Source organism: Urocitellus parryii, chromosome 7 (assembly GCF_045843805.1).
Source record: "Urocitellus parryii isolate mUroPar1 chromosome 7, mUroPar1.hap1, whole genome shotgun sequence".
Lineage (NCBI taxonomy): Eukaryota > Metazoa > Chordata > Mammalia > Rodentia > Sciuridae > Urocitellus > Urocitellus parryii.
Window position 1 is genome coordinate 150,348,910 of NC_135537.1, and position 21,055 is coordinate 150,369,964.

At 36.7% G+C, this 21,055-nt stretch overlaps 1 protein-coding gene across 2 annotated transcripts in view; it reads right to left on the minus strand.

Moving 5' to 3' along the window:
* Positions 1-21,055, minus strand: part of Rps6kb1 (ribosomal protein S6 kinase B1) — a 108,998-nt gene that overhangs the window by 20,925 nt on the left and 67,018 nt on the right. The window lies entirely within an intron of this gene.

Genomic DNA, 21,055 nt, shown 5'->3' on the forward strand with positions numbered 1-21,055 from the left:
ATACAGGCAGTAAATCATTTTTATGTGATAGCTTGACATCATATTTTTAGGGATAGATAATACATTTTTTAAATACCTTTGTTTTATTTATTTTTATGTGGTGCTGAGGATTGAACCCATTGCTTCACACATGCTAGGCAAGCACTCTATGACCCCAGCCCCAATATTAAAAATTTACTTATGTAAATCACTGAAAAAAAATTTTTGTCCTAATCAAAAAGACAACATTGGAGGGCACCAAAACAAAATCTCAGGTTTTTGTTTTTTGTTTTTAACAGAACACTTTATTTTTTTATTTTTATGCAGTGCTAAGGATCAAACCCAGTGCCTCACATGTGTGAGGCAAGTGCTCTCTGGCTGAGCTACAGTCCCAGCCCAGGAATCAGTTTTTTTAAAAACACACCAAAAAAATCAAAATCTCAAAAATCCATTCATATTTTAAATGAAATCAATTTAATAAATATTTATTAAGCATCCACTATGTTCCAGGATTGAAATGTCAAACTATAGTTTCCACAGACACTAAAGCAAAAATGTAGTTCTTTTCCTCCTGTAGAATGACATTGTAAGAATGGCCTTGCCTAATATCTGCTGTAAAGACTTAATAACATAACATATAAGCATATTTTAAAGAGTGAGGTGTTATTAAAATGTTTACAAGAGAAACCTTGGTGACTCTGAGCACTTATCTTAAGGATTATTTTGCATGTGGAAAATTCCTGAATGTGAGGTTCTTCTGATTTTTTATTTAATTTTTCTTCAAATTTTCCATGACAGGAGAGAAAGTAGGATGATAGGATTATGTCAATCTAAGAAGATTGATCTAAACTATTCTTTATCACCTCTTACTCTTTCTTTTAGCAAGACATGGCATGGGCTGGTAGGAGATGGTAGCAGTTAAACCAAGAGGTCAGACTGGCTATACTGGACTAGCTAGAATGAAGCAATGACTCCTCTGGCAGAAGCCAGAATTTTCACCTTCTAAAATTTCCTGAAACCAGATACCAGCAACCCTTGATATTCAAAAGAAAGCAGTATAAGAGATGATATAAGTGGTTCTGTGATCCTAAGGAAAATTGATTAGAAATCCTCCCACTTTTTTTTTCCTGGTACTGGGGATCAAGAACTCAGGCCCTGTGCTTGCTAGGCAAGTGCCCTACCACTGTTCTACATCCCCAGTTTTTCTTGAGGTTTCTAATGAGAAAAATTCTAAGGACCCAGAGTTTGTGAAAATTCTTGGGCTGAGAACACAGGAAGACTAAGGGGACAATGGCTAATTACAACCACCAACTACTTCACATCAAAATTAATCTCTGGAGCAATATTATATCAGATCTCAGATTAAAGAGGAAGGAACATTTCTGCTCTGTTTCCTCAAGGTTACCAATCAAAAAAGGCTTTCCCAGGCCTGTTGACTCCTCTTAAGAGCGATATCATTTCTTTTCTACCTCTTAAAGGTCTCCTCTATAGATTGTTTCGTGTTAGTTTCAGGGGGAAGAGAGAAAAAGTTTAATAAAACAGAGTTCTGTAGTGGGAGTGAATGAATTTTCATTCCCTGAATAGAGCTCCACGTAGCTGCCTCAATCTGAATGTCCAAGGGAGCAGGGGACCTAGGCATTCTTTGTTCTCTGAATTAACACCATAATAATACTTCAGAACCTCATCTGAATCTTCTAATGTTTATTCTTTCCATAATGTAAAAAAAATAACAAGAAAGTTCAAGATGCTTTTCTGTCATATCCAAACATGTGGGAAATAATCAGAGTTTTTCCAGGTTCATTTTCCTTATCTCAGAATAGAAGAAAAAATACTGAATTCGTAGGGAATTGGAAGTTATACATCTTGATGAAATCACCTATCACTCTAAGGAGACTAAATGTTTGCTGTATTAGTTTAAAAACAGAAAAGTAAAAATCCAAACAGGACCCAAACATATGCTTAATTTAGTATATGATAAAAACTAGGATTCCAGGGTTGGGGATATAGGTCAGCTATAGAGAACTTGCTTATGTGAGGTCCTGGGTTCGATCCCAAAGCTACAAAAACAAAACAACACCACCACCACAACACCTAGCATTTCAGGTCAGTGGGAGAGAGATGGCTTATTCAATAAATGTAATGAGATAATTCATTATATCTCTTTTAAAAAGAAAGGTAAATAATTACTTTAGGCCAAAATAAACTCCATATATGTCAAAAATTAAAGATAAAATAAGAGACCATGAAAGTTCTAAAGGGAAACGTGGATGAATATTTCTGTGATATTGCAGTAAAAACAACAACAACAACAAAAGGCCTTTTTAAGCACGTATTACCAAATTCAGAAGTTATGAAGAAATTTTTTTTTTTTTTTTGTCTACAGGAAAGAGACTAAAACACACTAAAAAACAAAATCAAAAGCCTTTAGCCAGGTGCACCTGAAATCCCAGCAACTCAGGAGGCTGAGGTTGGAGGATTGCAATTTTAAAGCCAGCCTCAGCAACCTAGCAAGGCCCTGTCTCAAAATTAAAAAAAAAATTTTTTAAAAAGGGGCTGAGGATGTGGCTCAATGGTTAAGCCTCCCTGGGTTCAATCTCCACTACCAAAATAAAAGGCTTTTTAAAGTATGCATTACCAAACTCAGAAGATAAGAAGAAATATTTTTTTGTCTGTAGAAGAGACTAAAAAACATAAAATAATACCTTTAAAAAAGAGAAAAGAGGGGCTGGGGTTATGGCTCAGCAGTAGAGTGCTTGCCTAGCACATGTGAGGTGCTGGGTTCAATCCTCAGCACCACATATAAATAAATAAATAAAATAAAGGTATTGTGTCCAATTATAACTATAACTATATACATATAGTTATGACATATTATGTTCTTAAATTGGAATAATTAATATAAGAATGGCAATTCCTCCTAAATTAACAGGTTTATGCAATTCCAATCAGAATTCCTTGATTTTTAAAAATCTGGATGGGGGCTGGGGATGTGGCTTAAGCGGTAGCGTGCTCTCCTGGCATGCGTGCGGCCCGGGTTCGATCCTCAGCACCACATACCAACAAAGATGTTGTGTCCGCCGAGAACTAAAAAATAAATATTAAAAAAAATAATAAAAATAAATAAATAAATAAAAATAAAAATCTGGATGGTAGCCAGACATGGTGGCACACACCTATAATCCCAGCCACTCTGGGAGGCTGAGATAGCAGGCTTGTAAATTCCATCAGTCTCAGCAATTTAGTGAGACTCTGTCTCAAAATAAAACAAGAAAGGCTGGGGATGTGGCTCAGTAGTAGAGTACCCTGGGTTCAATATCCAATATGGGAGGAGGGTGGAGAGGTGAGGGAGAAGGAAGAAGAGTAGTACAAGGGAAGCAAGCAATAGAAAAATAGACAAAGGATACAAAAGGTAAATAGCAGGAGAGGAAATATTATGTAATCATTTAGGTAACATGTTAAGTGCTGAATTAGTAATGTGACTAAACTGAGAAGATTCAATATCCCTTCTACAGAGGTTTGTTGGTTCTTTCTTTCTCTTTTCTTTCCTTCCTCTCCTCCTCTCCTTTCCTTTCTCCTTTCTTTTCTCATAATTTTTGGTGTTGCTGAGGACTAAATCCAGGGGCACTTACCTCTGAGCAACATCTCCAGCCATTTTTATTTTATTTTGAAACAGGATCTGGTATTTGATCTCTCAAATATGGGATCTTCCTGCCTCAGCCTCTGGGGACATGTTTGCAACTGGCCCTACAGTTAGTTAAAATGGAGCCATCTCTTTTCCCTCTCTTCTCCCTTCCCTTTTTCTCCTCTCCCACCCCCACCCCCTTTCTTTCTTTCCCTTCAGTGAAAAAAAGGTTTCACCAGATTTGGACTTTTTTTTTTTTCATTAGTTTGTTGGCTCAGAGTTCCCATCATTGGAATAATAAAACTCGACCATTCCCCCAGACATGGTTTGGATTCTAATTTCTCTAGAGTGATTATTTCCTCTTTGAGATCAGTCCAGTGTTGGAAAGCAGACTTATTTTAGTCTCTAGGTAGAAAAGCCTCACTCTGGGTACCTGCTTTAAGGACCCAGTACGGAAAATTATCAGACTTTAATAACCACTTTCCTTCAGCCTAGAAAATATTTTAACAGATTAAAATATAAAGAAGAAGCCAGGCATGGTGGCACATGCCTGTAATCCTAGTGTCTTGGGAGACTGAGGCAGGAGAATTGCGAGTTCAAAGCCAGCCTCAGCAAAAGTGAGGCGCTAAACAACTTAGTGAGACCCTGTCTCTAAATAAAATACAAAATAGGGCTGGGGATGTGACTCAGTAGTCATATGCCCCTGAGTTCAATCCCCAGCACCAAAAAAAATGAAATAAATAGAATGAAGGTGTTGTGTCCGTCTACAACTAAAAACAAAAAAAAATTTCTTAAAAAAAAAAGAAATGTGATAAATAAAAATATTTAGTTAAGAGTGCTTCCAAGTTTAGTTGACCTTCAGCTGAGCTAGGAGACACCTCAGATATTGCTGATATACACAAAATACCAACAGTTAACTGATGTGGAAGCCCACGCCTGTAATTCCAATGATATGAGGTGGCTGATGCAGTAGGATCACAATTTCAAGGCCAGCCTCAGCAGTTTAGCAAGACCTTATCTCAGAAATAAAAGGTCTAGGAATGTGGCTCAGTGGTTGAGAGTTCCTGGGTTCAATTTTCAGTTAAAAATATTTTCAAAATTTCATGCCCTCATTAAATTAGGTCAAATCAGTCCAAATCTAGTCCACTAAAAAAAATTTATGAAAATATTTCCACCCCCACTATTGGGCTTTATCTCAGATAGGTGCCTCCTGAATATGAGCAATTTTTCATTATATAAAATACAAGGCTATTTTCACTCTTTACATAGATAAGGGATTCAGCACATTCATCTACATAGGAGTGTTTTGTTGTTGTTTTAGTGCTAGGGACTGACCTCAGGGGTGCTTTACCACTGAGTATTTTTATTTTTGTTTTAAGACCAGGTCTTGTGAAGTTGCTTAGGATCTCACTAAGTTGCTGAAGCTGGCATTGAAATCGCCATCCTCCTGCCTCAGCCTCCTGAGAGGCTGGGATTATAGGCATGCACCAATGCACCCAGCTATATAAAAGTATTTAAAATGTACAAGGGACTAGTTTTAATTCAGCATGGTAAAACAAGCAGACAAGAATACAATTGTCATGCAAAAAAAATTTAATACTCACAGATCCCTAGAATCAGGTTGTATGCCACATGACATAGGTCACAGTGAAAGGGTAAAGTTTCTAAGCTGGAAAGCTTGAATGTAAAAGATAAGGTATTATTAAGTTCCTCTGTTACACCCAGATTCCTGAGATAGTTAAAACAACGCCCTACTGGCCATTTAGCCTAGGGCCCTGTGCAGTTCGTCACAGGGCCCGAACCAATCAGTTTGAATGTGTAACCCGCTTACGAATGACCAATCACCCCTGCCCGACCTGTTCCCGCCAATGAATGTGCCAATCACGTCTCAGAGTTGTTGTTCAATTTTCCCGTGCCTCATGATGATTTGTTCTGATGTATGCAAAGCCCACCGCCCTCTCCAAAAAGTGTACTTAAGCTCTGTTTGACCTTTGCTCTGGGCTCTGGGATGCTCTCCCTTCTTGAGTAAGCACGGAGCCCCAGCGCGCTGGAATGGATCCCCAATAAATCCCCTTTTGCCAATTGCATGGAGTAAGTCTCTTGTGTGGTCTCTCCCTCCGACGCTCCGCCGGACCCCCCTTACACCAGCTTTCTATTATGAAAACCTATAAGACTGGGGCTGGGGATGTGGCTCAAGCGGTAGCGCGCTCGCCTAGCGTGTGTGCGGCCCGGGTTCGATCCTCAGCACCACATACAAACAAAGATGTTGTGTCCGCCGAGAACTAAGAAAAAACAAATAAATGTTAAAATTCTCTCTCTCTCTCTCTGTCCCCCTCTCTCTCACTCTCTCTTTAAAAAAAAGAAAAAGAAAAAGAAAATCTATAAGACTAGATACTCCACCATTCCTTTCAGGCCCTGCCACAAATGTACAGGAATCTGATCTAGGTTTGACCAGATTATGTCACAAGGAATATGAAATGTTGAATGATATTCACAATGACTCAAGGAAAGTTGGAATTGTTTTGATGTTGGCAGTAAGTGTCCAGATGCTGAGGTTGCAAGCCCTCACCAGGTTGTTAGGTGGCATAACCTCAGCTATGTCTTCTACAGCCTGGCCCCACTTAATTGTTGCATGTTTTCCAAGCCTGATTCTCTAGCTCTCCTGATAATTTTGTGAGTTCCCCAGTATCCTTTCAATAGATCCTTTCATTGTCCTAAGAATTTATCAAATCAACTCTTCCTTTAGCAACATGACAATAGAAATATTTCACCAAATTTTATTCCGATTTTACAGGAGTAATTGATTCCAAAACAATATTACTAGTATGTTCACCCAAAACCTTTCACATTACAGTTTCAACAAATTTAAAGAACAGACTGAAATTTTTCCAGAGTATGAAACAGCCTTTAAGATCATAGGTGAGGGGCTGGGGTTGTGGCTCAGCGGTAGAGCGCCCGCCTAGCGAGTCCGAGGCCCTGCGTTCAATCCTTAGCACCACATGAAAATAAATAAATAAAATAAAGGTATTTAAAAAAAAAGATTGGGGCTGGGCATGTGGTTCAAGGGGTAGCGCACTTGCCTGGCATGCCTGTGGCCCGGGTTCGATCCTCAGCACCACATATAAACAAAGATGTTGTGTCTACCAATAACTAAAAAATAAATATTAAAATTCTCTCTCTCTCTCTCTTTAAAAAAAGAAAAGATCATAGGTGAGCCAGGTTCAGTGACACACCCCTGTATCCCTGTAATCCCAGTGGCTCTAGAGCTGAGGCAGGAGGATGGCAAGTTTAACGACAATCTCAGCAATCTGGCACCTCTGGGTTCAATCCCTGGTATAAAAAAATCAATGGTGAAAGTAAAATTATTTATTCGCATATATGAACTGATATATAAAATCCTAATAAATCCTTAAAAATATTTATACTAGAATTCATAAACCAGTGTGGCACAGTTGCAGGATACAAGATCAGTAAGTAAAAACCACAGTGGCAGAACATTTGCCTAAGATGTGAGGTCCTGGGCTCAACCCAAAGCACTGCCAAAGAGACAGACAAGAGAGAGAAAGAGAGAGAGAGAGAGAGAGAAAGAGAGAGAGAGAGAGAGAGAGAGAGAAATTGAGAGAGAATTTCAATACACTGGCAATGAATAATCCAACAATAAAATCAAGAAAATAGTTCCATGTATAATAGCATCAAAAGAACTAAATATAATGAAAGAAGTAGAAGATTTATATACTGAAAACTACAAAAGACTACTGAAAGAAATTAAAGGAGACCTAAATAAATGGAAAGACAGTCCATGTAAAAGAGCCAGAAGACTTAATATTTTTTTTGAGAGAGAGAGAGAGAGAGAGAATTTTTAGTATTTATTTTTTTAGTTTTCGGTGGACACAACATCTTTGTTTGTATGTGGTGCTGAGGATTGAACCCGGGCTGCATGCATGCCAGGCAAGTGCGCTACCGCTTGAGCCACATCCCCAGCCCCAACTTAATATTCTTAACATGCTATTCCAGCCTCAAATTGATTTTCAGCTTCAAAGCAAGCCTATCAAAATCCCAGTACTGTTTCTTGAAGAAACTGTTAAATTGCCCCTATAAAATTCACATAAAGATACAAGGGAATCTAGGGCAATCACTGAAATTTTTTAAAAAATAAGTACAACCTGTACTGGTATAATAAGAAAAAAGAGAGAAATGGATTCATATAAAATGCTCAATTAAAACCTGTAGGCAGAAAACAAGTGAAAAAAAATGCAAGGGACTCAAAATGGCCCAAAGAATCTTTTTTTCTTTTTTTTTTGGGGGGGGGGGTGGTGTACTGGGGATTTAACTCAGGAGCACTTATCACTAAGCCACATCCCCAACCCCTGCTCTATTTTGCATTTTATTTAGAGACAAGGTCTCACTGAGTTGCTTACCACCCTGCTTTTCCTGAGGCAGAAATATTAAGTCTTCTGGGTCTTTAACATGGACTGTCTTTCCATTTATTTAGGTCTTCTTTAATTTCTTTCAGTAGTCTTTTGTAGTTTTCAGTATATAAATCTTATACTCCATCATCCTCCTCAGCCTCCTGAGCCACTGGGATTATATATATAGGTGTGCACAACTGTGTCCAGCTGCCAAAACAATCTTGAAAAGGAGGAACATAGTTGAAAGATATTCTCAATTTCAAAACATATTACAAAGCTACAGTAATTAAAATAGCATGGCACTGGAATAAGAACATACATATAGATCAATGGAATAGAATTAGAGCCCTGAAATAAATGCTTATGTTTATGGTTGACTGATTTTTGACAAAGTTGCCAAAAAATCCAATGGGAAAGAGAAAGACTTTCAATAAATAGTATTAGGACAATTGGATTGCTATAGAATTTATCTGGGCTCTGACATTACACTATATGTAAAAATTAACTCATGCAGGTATAGTGGTGCATGCCTGAAATCTCAGCAGCTCAGGAGGCCGGAGCAGGAGGAATGCTGTTCAAAGCCAGCCCTTGACAATTTAGTGAGACCCTGTCTCAAAATAAAAAAGGTTGGGGATGTGGCTCAGTGGTTAAGCATCCCTAAACACCCCTCCAAAAAAAAAAAAAAAAAAAAAAGAAAGAAAGAAAAAAAGGAGGGGGGGAGAAAACACCATCAAGAGGTGGCATTTGCCAGTAATTGCAGTTACTCAGGCAGGAGGATTGATTGAGACCAGGAGTTCAAGGCCATCCTAGACAAATAGTAAGATATTGCTCAGGATAAAAAGAAAAAAAAGAAAGAAATACCATCAAGAAAGTGAAAAGAAGGTTAAGAAGGATAGTAGAATAAAACAGACATTATTACCCTTTGTACATATATAACTATATGACCAAAGGGATTCTACCTCATGCATGACCAGAAGGAGGAGAAATTATACTCCATTATATACCATTATATATGTATGATGTATCAAAGTGCATTCTGCTGTCATGTATAACTAATTAAAATTAAAAATGAAAAAAAAAAAAGGTGAAAAGGGGGGCTGAGGTAGAGTGCTTGCCTCACACATGTGAGGTCCTGGCTTCAATCCTCAGCACCACATAAAAATAAATAAATAAAATAAAGACATTGTGTCCATCTACAATTTAAAAAATTAAAAGAAAAAAAAGTGAAAAGGGGTTCAATCTCCAGTACTGAAAAAGAAAAAAGAAAAGATAACCTATAGGCCAGGCATGGTGGCATATTCCTATAATCCTAAGGCTGAGGCAAAAGGATCACAAGTTCAAAGCCAGTCTCAACAATTCGGTGAGGCCCTAAGCAATTTAGTGAGCCCTGTCTCAAAAATAAAAAGGGCTGGGGATGTGGCTCAGTGGTAAAGCACTCCTGGTTTCAATCCCTATACCAATAAAATTTAAAAAAAAAGAAAAGAAAGAAAAAAAAAGAGATGTCTCCATAGATATACAAAAGAACAATAGGCACATGAAAACATGTTCAACATCAGCAGTAATTCCATTCCTAGGTATGTACTCAAGAGAAATGAAAACATGTCCATCCAAAGACTTGTATACAAATGTTATTGTTCATAACAATCAACAAGCAAGAAACAATCCAAATGTCCACCATCTGATGAATGAATAAACAAAATGAAATATCCATACAATGGAACATTATTTGGCAAGAAAACTACTGATATATGATTCAACAGGGATAAACTCAAAAACATATGCAAAGTGAAAGAAGCCAGTCACAAAAAGGCCAAATATTTATGATTCCATTTGTACAAAAGATCCAGAATATACAAATCTATGGAAAATAGGTCAGTGGTTGCCAGTGCCTGGGGCAATGGGCAATGGAGAATGACTGCTAATGGATTCAGAGTTTCTTTTTTGAAGTGAAGAAAATGTTCTCAATTTGTAATGATGATGATTACACAACTCTGTGAACATACTAAATCCACTGAATTGCATACTTTAAATGATGAATTTTATGCTATGTGAATAATAAAGTGTTAGTTAAAAAACACACTTGGGGGTTGCTTCCTGGTACACAGAGGTGACCTTCAGATTCATGCTGGTAGCAAAAGAAAAAAAACAACTGCAAGTGCAGCAACTGCTGCTAAAGAAACACCAGCCGTTTCTAATTTTATACTGTCCTATATTTTGCTGTGAGTTTCGTCACTTTAGATAATGCTACACTAGAGGCCAAAACAGAAATGTCTTTTACATTTTATTATAACAGCTAAATTGGGAAATAAACTCACCAATTGCTTTTTAAAAAAGGAAATGAGCTAAAAACAACATAGAAGTAAGTGAGCTTAAATAAACCTTTGCTCAGTAAGATGAATGTGTCTCACAGGGGAGGAAGAGTTTGGTAGTAAAAATAGTTTAAAGTGTTACATTATTTTAAAAGACATTTTCTTTCATTTACTGCGGATGGCCAAACATCATTTTAAAACATATGGTAAATCTGTTGGATAGTAAAAAGAAATGACATCTTGTTTCCATTTTCCTATTTCTTCCATTTAATCTCTTTATTGCAAATCATTTTCCATTGTGGGAGGATATTAAATTTAAATCAAATTGACAGTAAAAAGCAGTGTCTATGTTCCCAAATTCATTTTTCTTAGTAGCACTGCCTCCTACAGCCATTTTATGAAGAATACTATAGCTGAGTAGTTAATATTTTTAAAGATTGTTCAGATTGGTCTGTTCTTCCTGGAAATCCACAAATTGGGGGTTTCTTTCTTGGCAAAAGTTCTTTTTGTAAGTTTTTAAAAAAACTATTTACAAAAAATTTATGGAGTTAAGATATCAACATTTTAAATAATTTTAATATTCTTTCCTGAGAAAAGATCTGGAACTGGTAAGCATTTAAGGAATGATATAAAGTTTTATTTGTAAAGATAAATAATAATTAACATGTATAGTGCTCACCATGTCTTTAATCTGTTCTAAATGTCATACCCAAGAGTGTATACCCATACATAAACACATACTTAGGCATATGAATGTAGGGATGTAGCTCAGTGGCTTCCTGAACATGCACAGGTCCTGGCTTCAAGCACTAGGAAAACACAAATAAATGAATAAATAAATATTCTTTACCAATACCCTACTAAGATATGGGAAACAAGATAAAGTGAGGTTAAATAATTTGTCCAGGCCAAACTGAAGGGTGTTTGGCTTCAGAGTCTATGCTTTTGATGATTACTCTATGTGAGTATCAAGAGCTCTAAGGCATTAAACAGCCAGCAGTTACTTCCTATCTCTTGTTCAATATTGACAAGTATAAAATAGCTAGTGTTTCCTTTGGATACAGGATACATTAAGCGCTTACTGTAAAGTTCTTTTACAGGAAAAGAGGTGACTAATTTCTGTTTTTCAACCCTCTTGATATATAATAAATTTTCGAGACTTAGTGACTCATTTTAAGATTCCAGATAATTTTTTAGTCTATAGTATATTAATTTAGGATAAAATGAAAATACATTAAAAATATATATTGAGGGCTGGGTTGTAGCTTACTGGTAGGGCCCTGACCTAGCATGTGTCAGGCACTGGATTCGATTATCAGCAATACGTATAAACAAATAAAATAAAGGTCCATTGAGAAAAAAAAACAACTTTTGAAAATAAGTAAATAGGGGCTGGGGATGTGGCTCAAGCGGTAGTGCACTGGCCTGGCATGCGCGCGGTGCTGGGTTCGATCCTCAGCACCACATACAAATAAAGATGTTGTGTCTGCCGAAAACTAAAAAATAAATATTAAAAAAAGAAAATAAGTAAATAAATCTATATACTTATATTTCAGAAGATTAATCACTGAGCTACATGATACATACAAACTTTTATATAATAAAGGTATCTACTTTGATAATTTGCACGGATTTTTTTAGCTTAAAAAGCAAAGGAAAACGTATTTCGTAATATTGTAAAAACAATCAATTCCATCCAACTAATTACTTTGGAACAATTCCCCAAAAATATTTTTATTTGAGGATAGAGACAAAAATTGCTCCCCTATACTCATATATACATTTCTAAGCCCATAAAATAATCTGATTGATTTTATTTAAAATATCAATTCTAGGGTTGGTGTTGTGGCTCACTGGTAGAGTGCTTGCCTAGAATGTGTGAGGCACTGGGTTCGCCTCAGTACCACATAAAAAAATAAATAACTAAAATAAAGGTATTATGTCCATCTACAACTAAAAAAATACATTTAAAAAGTATCAACTCGGGCTGGGGATGTGGCTCAATCGGTAGCGCGCTCGCCTGGCATGCGTGCGGCCCGGTTTCGATCCTCAGCACCACATACCAACAAAGATGTTGTGTCTGCCGAGAACTAAAATAAATAAATAAATATTAAAAATTCTCTCTCTCTCTCTCCTCTCTCACTCTCTCTTTAAAAAAAAATTACTACTCTTTAAAAAAAAATAAAAAAAAATAAAAATAAAAAGTATCAACTCTAGAACCAGATTGGTCTATGACCAATCTTTATTCACTCAAAACTTTCATTCAAAACATTTTCATTTTGTGCCAACTTCAACTGACTGGTAATAGAAGCCTAGAATTTTGTGCTAAAAGGAAATCTGAGGCTGTTCAGGCTGCACAAGAATGACTTTGAAATCAGCTGTCAATATCTGCCATTGGTATGAGTAGGTGGAATGGTAACATAGGGCTATATATTTACCATCCCTGAATTAGTGGATATAATTTCTATAAATAAAAAAGGATTAATTGTAGTTCCTACCCTAATGGGACTTAGATTAAAACTGGGAATATAAATATGCCAAACCAATAAAGCCCATTTTTCAATAAAAAATAATATCATTTGTTATCTCCCCAAATGAGAAACTAACACTTCAGGTTATTCCTCAGATATTTAGGGAACAAATATCTGAGACATCAGCTGTTTCACATATGGGTAAGAGAGTCAAGAAACAAATACTTGTGTGTTCAAAGAAAGTGAAAGGCCAAGATATAAAGAAAGTAGGAGATATAACTGGGTAAGAGGAGAGGAAAAACATTCTATGATGGAAGGAAGATGGGTATGAAAAGCAGGGGGAGAGGGAGAAAATGAACATGAAATGTCTTACTATCTGGGGTAAAGAGTATTTAAAAACATCCAAAACTTGGAAATAAGAGAAAGAGATTACTGGGGTCTTTTCACTGGGATGCAGGATGTCATTTAGACCCGCTGGGAATTATCTAGTTTCTATGAACTAGGCCATAACTTTACAGGGGGTAGTGTTACCATGTTAAAAACTGATGAAAATACAAATAGTTCTTGTCAGAGAGCGATGCAAATGATTCTTGTCCTTAGCAAAACAAATGCAAATCAATTGTTTTGTATCTGGTAAAAGATGTCACTCCAGCTGGGTAAGGGAGCGCCCACCTGTATTCCCAGCAACTCAGGAGGCTGAGGCAAGAGAATCACAAGTTTGAGGCCAGCCATAGCAACTCAGGAAGCCCTGTCCCAACATAAAAGATTTTTTAAAAGCTAGGGATGTAGCTCAGTGATAAAGCACCCTTGGGTTCAATCTCTAGAGCCACAAAACAAAAACATAAATCCAAATATTATGCCTCCCGCTTTGTAGGAATTTGAAATCTATTAGCAAATTTATTATAGCATTCCTTTGACTGACCATATAAATTCTGTCAAAAATTTCTTTAAAGAAAATTAACATCTTAATATCTTAATGTTCTTTAGTGAACTTAATAAGTAATTTAACTCTTAGAAATTATATTTTAGTAAGAGTTGTGTAGGAAAGTAATGATAGGCTAGAAAGTGGGAATAAAAGAGTGGTAGTGGACTTAGCTAACTTTGGATCCAATAATAGTGGGTAACAGAGAAACAGTAAAGGAGCAGCATCATGCAGTTAATATCTACTCTTTTTTAGGGTGATGATGGTGAGAGAGCATTTATTACTCTATTGAAAATGAACACAGCCTCAGGAACCTGTGGGACAGTATCCGATTGACTTAACATTCATGTCACTGAAGTTCAAGGAGAAATATATTTTTTTTCCTGTGAACACTGTCAAATTATGACAAGCTTTATGGCTTAAAATAACAGGAATTTATTCTCTCAGTTCTGGAATCCAGATATCTGAAATTAAAGAAAGATCAGCAGGACTACATTCCTTCTGAGGCTCTATGGGAAAACCCACTCCTTGCCTTTTTTAGGCTGTCAGCATCTTGGCTTATGACCATATCTGTCTTTCAAAGAAGGTACACAAATGATCAACAACCCCATGAAAAGATGTTTATCACTAGTTATTAGGGAATGCTAATCAAAACCAACAAGATATCAACTTACGCCCATCGGGATGGCTACTATCAAACATCCAGAAAATAATGGGTACTGGCAAAGATGTGGAGAAATTGGAACTGTTGTGCAGTTCATAGGCTATTTCTAAAAATGGTGTAAACATACCAATTAAAAGCAGAAACTGTCAGATTGTATTTAAAGCAACCCATAAGCAGGTTAGGAGTAAAATTATTTTTAAAAATTATTTAAAATTATGTAAAAACTAATCAAAAGAAACAGAGTTGCTATATATGGACAGGGATAAAAAGAGTATTTATGCAATGTTAAATGATCAAATTTCCACAATGACATAACAATTATAAATGGGTAAGGACCTAACAACAGATCCTCAAAAACATATGAGGCAAAAACTGATAGTACTAAAATTCTAAAGAAAAATATATGAATTCATAATTAAACATGGAGATTTCAATACTTCTCTCTCAGGAACTGAGAAGAAGCAGACAGAAAATCAGCAAAGACTCTGCGGACCTAAAAAACACCACCAATCAACTTGACCTAATAGACATTTGTAAAATACATTACCCGACAACAGCAGAATGCACATTCTTTTCAAGTACACCTAGAACTTTACCAAGACACATGATATTCTAAATCACAAAACAAATTTTAAAGTATATATAGTAAAAAGTATACATATCTCTACATATATCAGAATTAAATTAGAAACCAATGATAGGAAAGTCTCAGGAGATCCCCAGATACTCAGAAATCATTTTATTTTTTTTTTTTTTGGACCAGGAATTGAATCCAGGGGCACTTAACCAATGAACCACATCCCCAGCCCTTTTATTTTTATTTATTTATTTGAGACAGCATCTTGCTAAGTTGTGTAGGGCCTCACTAAACTGCTGAAAATGGCTTTGAACTCGTGATCCTCCTGCCTCAGCCTCCTAAACTGATAGGATTACAGGTGTGTGACACCACACCTGATTAGACAACATATTTCTAAATAACACAAGAATCAAAAAAGAAACTATAAGGGAAATTAGAAAATATTTTGAACTGAACAAAAATTTAAATACAACATATCAAACTTATGATATGCTGCTAAAACAATGCTTAGTGAGAAATCTATAAAAATATGTTTATATCAAAAAAGAAAAAGATCTTTCTAAATGCAGCAGTGTGTACTTATAATCCCACAGACTTAGGAGGCTGAAGTAGGAAGATCACGAGTTCAAGACCAATCACAGCAACTTAGTGAGACTGTTTCAAAATGAAAAGGGCTGGGGATGTAACTTGGTGGTAAAGCACCCTGAGTTTAATCCCCATATCACCAAAAATAATAAAATAAAGTAAAATTAAAAAGAACTTATAAAATTCAACATCAATAAGACTAAAGAAATAAAATCATGTGATTTTCAATAAACACAGAAAAAGCATTTGCCAAAGTTCAACATCCATTCATAATAAAAATTCTCATTTGCCTAGCATGGTGGTGCATGCCTGTAATTCCAACAGCTCAGGTTGGAGGCAGGAGGATCCCAAGTTCAAAGTCTGCTTCAGCAACTTAGTGAGACCCTGAATATTAAAAGAAGTGGTAAAGTGTCCCTGGATTCAATACCCTGTACCAGACACACACACACACAAAGTTAAAAAAAAAAATCTCAGCTGTGCTAGTCTGCTGTCATTGTGACAAAATGCCTGAGATAATCTACTTAATAAAGAAAAAGCTTTGCCTTAGCTCATTGTTTCAGAGGTATCAGTTCATGGTCTCTTGGCTCTATTACTTTGGGCCTGTGGCAGCACCATGTATTCTGGCAGGAATGTTTGGCAGAGAAAACCTGTGACTTCATGACAGCCAGGAAGAAAGAAAGAAAAATGGGATCAGGTCCCAAAATCTTTTTCTAGGGCATGTTTCCAGTGATAGCTTCTTCTCACTAGGCCCCACTTCTTATTTGTTTGTTTGTTTGTTATTTTTAGTTGTAAATGGACACCTTTATTTATTTGTTTATTTATTTATTTTATGTGATACTGAGGATTGAATCCAGAGTCTCACACAGTTGGCAAATGCTCTACCACTGAGCTGCAAACCTAGCTTTAGACCCAACTTCTTAAAGGTTCTATCCCCTCCCTACAGAGCCACAGGCTAAGGACTAAGCCTTTAATACATGGACTTCTGGGTACAGTTATCCAAACAGTAGCATTAGCAATGTGGAAATAATAGAAGGGAGTTTATTTAATCTGACATAGGACACCTATAAAAACAATTTCCAGTTAACATACTTAATGGTGAAAGACTGAATGTTTTTCCCTTAAAATCAGGAACATGGCAAGGATGTCTACTCTTACCAGTCTTACTCAGCAGAGTACTGGCAGTTCTAGTTAATATAATAAAGCAAGAAGTAAAAGGCATTGGGAACAGAAAGAAAGCAGAAGACTGTTCCTAGACAACAAAGTCTATGACAATCTACAAACAACAACAATAAAAAAAAAAAACCTCTGAAAACAAATAAACATGAAATGGTTACTGTCACTTTAAAAACCAGTTTTTACTCTGAATTTTCTACCTCTAGATCCTTACATCAAACTTCCAACTGGATATCTTTACCTACTTGTCTGAGGAACTCCTAAGGCTCAGATTTCTGAAGCTGATTTATTATTCTCTCTCCAAATTTGGCCTTTAAAAAACAATTCCCTCCTCTATTTGGTAATATTCCAATTTACTTACTCTAATTTTTATAGATTTCCAATATTGATTTATCTATCCACCTAAGCTATAAAAATATTCATCACAGACTCCCTTCTTTCTCATCCTCTAATTGGTCACTTAGGGTATCAGTTAATATGTTATGAAACAAGCTGCCCCAAGTCTAGAGGCTTAAAATAATTAAAAAAAAATGGAGGTGGGGATGAGTACCAGGTATTGAACTCAGGGGCACTCAACCACAAAGCCACTCTCCAGACCTATTTTATATTTTATTTGGAGACAGGGTCTCACTGAGTTGCTTAGTTCCTCACTTTTTTGTTGAGGCTGGCTTTGAACTTGGGATTCTCCTTCCTCAGCTTCATGAGCCATGGGGATTACAGACATGTGCCATTGTGCCCTGCCAAAATATATTGTATGTTTTGTCTTTGTGTTGCCTCATTGACCCTTCTCGTCTGAAGCATCTCAGTTGGAGCTGGATTGTCTAGGATGGCCATACATACATCCTAGACAGTTGGTCCTCAACTGGGAAGACCAAGAGAGCTGAGACAGGGCCTCACTACAAATGATCCCTTATCTTCTAAGAGGCTAGCCTTGAGTTGCTGGCATGGTTGCCAGCAATAAGTGTTAAGTCTCAATGTGCAAGAATTTTTCAAGCCTCTACTAACATAACAATTACTATTACTGTGGCAAAGGAAGTCATGTAAATTATTTTAAAAAGAGACTATTCAAGGGCTGGGGTTGTGGCTCAGTGGTAGAGCACTTGCCTAGCAACTGTGAGACCCTAGGTTCGATTCTCAGCATTGCATATAAATTTAAAAAAAAAATATATATATATATATATAGATCTATTGACAACTAAAAAGGAAATTAAAAAATTAAATCCAAGGGTATGGATACAGGTTGGTGTGAAAAATTGGTGTGGCAAGTGGGAGGAGGTGAGGGGCATAACTGCAACAATCCACCACATTTAATCCTATTGATTCTTTCTCCTTTAAACTTCTCCAATCTTATACTTCCTTTTGAATTCTACTTGACAGACAAGTTCAAGACCTTATCTAACTGAACTACTTATAAAAGTCTCCTAATTCAGCTTGCATTGTTACACTGTTAGCATGTGAGTTTTCTGGAAAACAAATCTGGTCACAGATAACTGGTGTTTAAAACTCAGTATCTCAGCTGGACACAGTAATTGTTATGTTGCAGATGGCTATAACACACAGTGGTGTATGCCTATAATCCTAGCAGTTTGGGAGGCTGAGGCAGGAGGATCACAAGTTCAAAGACAGCCTCAGCAATTTAGCAAGACCCTGTCTCAAAACAAAAACTAAAAAGGACTGAGAATGTGGCTTGGTGGTTAAGGACCCCTAAGCTCAATCCCCAGTATGAAAAATAAATATATAATAAAACCCCACAATATCTTCCCTTTGGCCACTAGAATAAGCTAGATAATAAACTTCTCCATGAAGCTCTTGAAATCTTTTATTTTCTAGCCCCCACTTTGCAAAGTTGAAAACTTAGTCCTTAAAGGACCATGGTATTTTGTTTTTCTTTTTGGTACTGGGGACTGAACCCAAGGGCACTTCACCACTGAGCACATCCCTATTCCTTTTTTGTATTTTATATATAGAGAAGGTCCGAGTTGCTTAGGGCCTTGCTAAATTGCTGAGACTGGCTTTGAACCTCCTGCCTCAGTCTCCTGAGCATCTGGGACTACAGGCATTTACTACTTTGCCCATCCGGCCATAGTATTTCAATACCATCACTCTCCACTTAATGTTGTTTCTTATCAAGAATGCCCAGCTCATGGGGCTGGGGTTGTGGCTCAGCTTGCCTAGCACATATGAGGCCCTGGGTTCTCTCCTCAGCACCATATAAAAAATAAACAAATAAAAAAGATATTTTTTTAAAAAAAGAAACTATAACTTAAAAAAAATGCAGAGGCACACACCTGTAACATGAGTGACTCAGGAGGCTGAGGCAAAAGGATGGCAAGTTCAAAACCAGCCTCAGCAACTTAGGCCCTAAGCTACTTAGTAAGATCATGTCTCAGAAAAAAAAAATAAATAAAAGAGTTGGGGATGTGGCTCAGTAGTAAAGGGTTCTCTAGGTTCATTCCCAATAGCATAAAAAAAAAAAAAAAAAAAGCCCATCATTGCTCGCATCCTGGCAAATTTCAAAGTTTTCCTCAGTCTTTCTCTCCAATGCCATAAATTTAATGAAGTGTTTCTTGCCTGACAAAGTTATAGGATCCCAACTTTTACTTCCATTGCATTTCACACAACCTTCAACAATTATACTGTTTACTTTAATACAATGTAATTGTTTGTTTGTATGTCTAACCACTTGTTTTACTATTGGATAGGGACATCTTTTTTATTATCTATTTCTCCCATGCCTAGTACAATTCTTGGCAGTAAGTAAGCAGCAAGTGCTTTTTTTTTTTTTTTTGTAATGTTTTATTTTTTAGTTTTAGGTGGACACAATATCTTTATTTTTATGTGGTGCTGAGGATCGAACCCAGTGCCTCATGGGTCCTAGGTGAGCATTATACCACTTAGCCACAACCCCAGCTCACAAGTGCTTTTTTAATTAATCAAAATCAAATGCCCATTCCAGCATTCCAAATGCCAGTGGAAAGAATATTTACCAATCTGTGGGCTACTAAGTCATATCTCAACTTGGTGCTCTTCTTCAAATACTACCTTTTAGTTGTTATTGAAATGCAGTACCAAATGCGCTAATAAACCTCCAATATTCACTGACATGCCTTCAGTGTGTTATGTTAAAATTAGAATGCAAACATTAGATATGCTAAATTTACTAATGTGCCAAATATTCCAAAACTACTAATGTACTGACAGTATACTGGTTCTCCATTATGGCTGAGGCTAGACTGGAGAGATTGCTTTATTTATTTTTTTCCTGTTTACTAAATCCTCACACATTTTCATGTTTAAAATAAAAATATTCAGAGTTGGGAATGTAGCTCAGTGGTGCATTACTTGCCTAGTATGCACCAGGCCCTGGATTGGACCCCCAGTACTGCAATAAATAATATGATAAAAATAAAAATATCCATGTAGTTGGGATGGTAGACTATACGTAAATAAATTTTCCAAGAAAATTTACTACAGTTCAGAGCCTGGCCCTCAGGTTTACTGACCCAAAAATCTAATTTGTCAAAAAGTTCAGTGAAGCTTGGAGACTTAAGCACAAAAGGGGCGGGGACTAGAAAGAAAGCAGCAGCTGTGCTGTTAATGTCTTAATCGACAGTGAGAGGCGGACTGGTTTTGAATTTTTTTAAACATGCTTTTCTACTCAAGGCAAATGATCTGGTAATAGAACTCATATGATTTTAGCACACCCTCAAAGTAGATAATTGAGGTTAAACAGAGAATTCAATTGTACTGGGAGAAAATAAGGTACAATTTCATGGTTGAAAGTCACACAGCAGCAACTTTGGCAAGTGAATGGTTTTAAAGCAGGTAGTGACCAATAAAACAAAACATCATTTTCATTAGACATTCAATGATAGCTTGTATGGGTATGTAAACTTATCTACTCTAGTGAGGAAAGACTGACCTGGCTCCCATTCTTCAGTCCACCTCACAAGGAATATTTAATTTCAAGAAATATGGAAGGCTTTTATTTATTTGACAGCAACTCTAGAAATGCCAGGTAATGCTTGGCGTGGTGGTGCACTCTTTTAATCCCAGCAGCTCAGGAGGCTAAGGCAGAAGGATCCCAAATTCGAGGCCAGCCTCCGCAATTTAGCGAGATTCTATCTCAAAATAAATTAAAAGGGCTGGGGAAGTAGCTCGGTGATTAAGTGCCCCTGGGTGCAATCCCCAGGCCAAAAGTAAAAATAAATAAATAAATAGCAAATAGAAGTGCCAGGTAAAAACAAAATGTAGAGAGCAGCAGTTCGGAACGGAAAGGCTATATTGGCGGCTGTGGAGGTCACGCGTGGAATACATTCAGAACCACATAAACTACATCTCCGT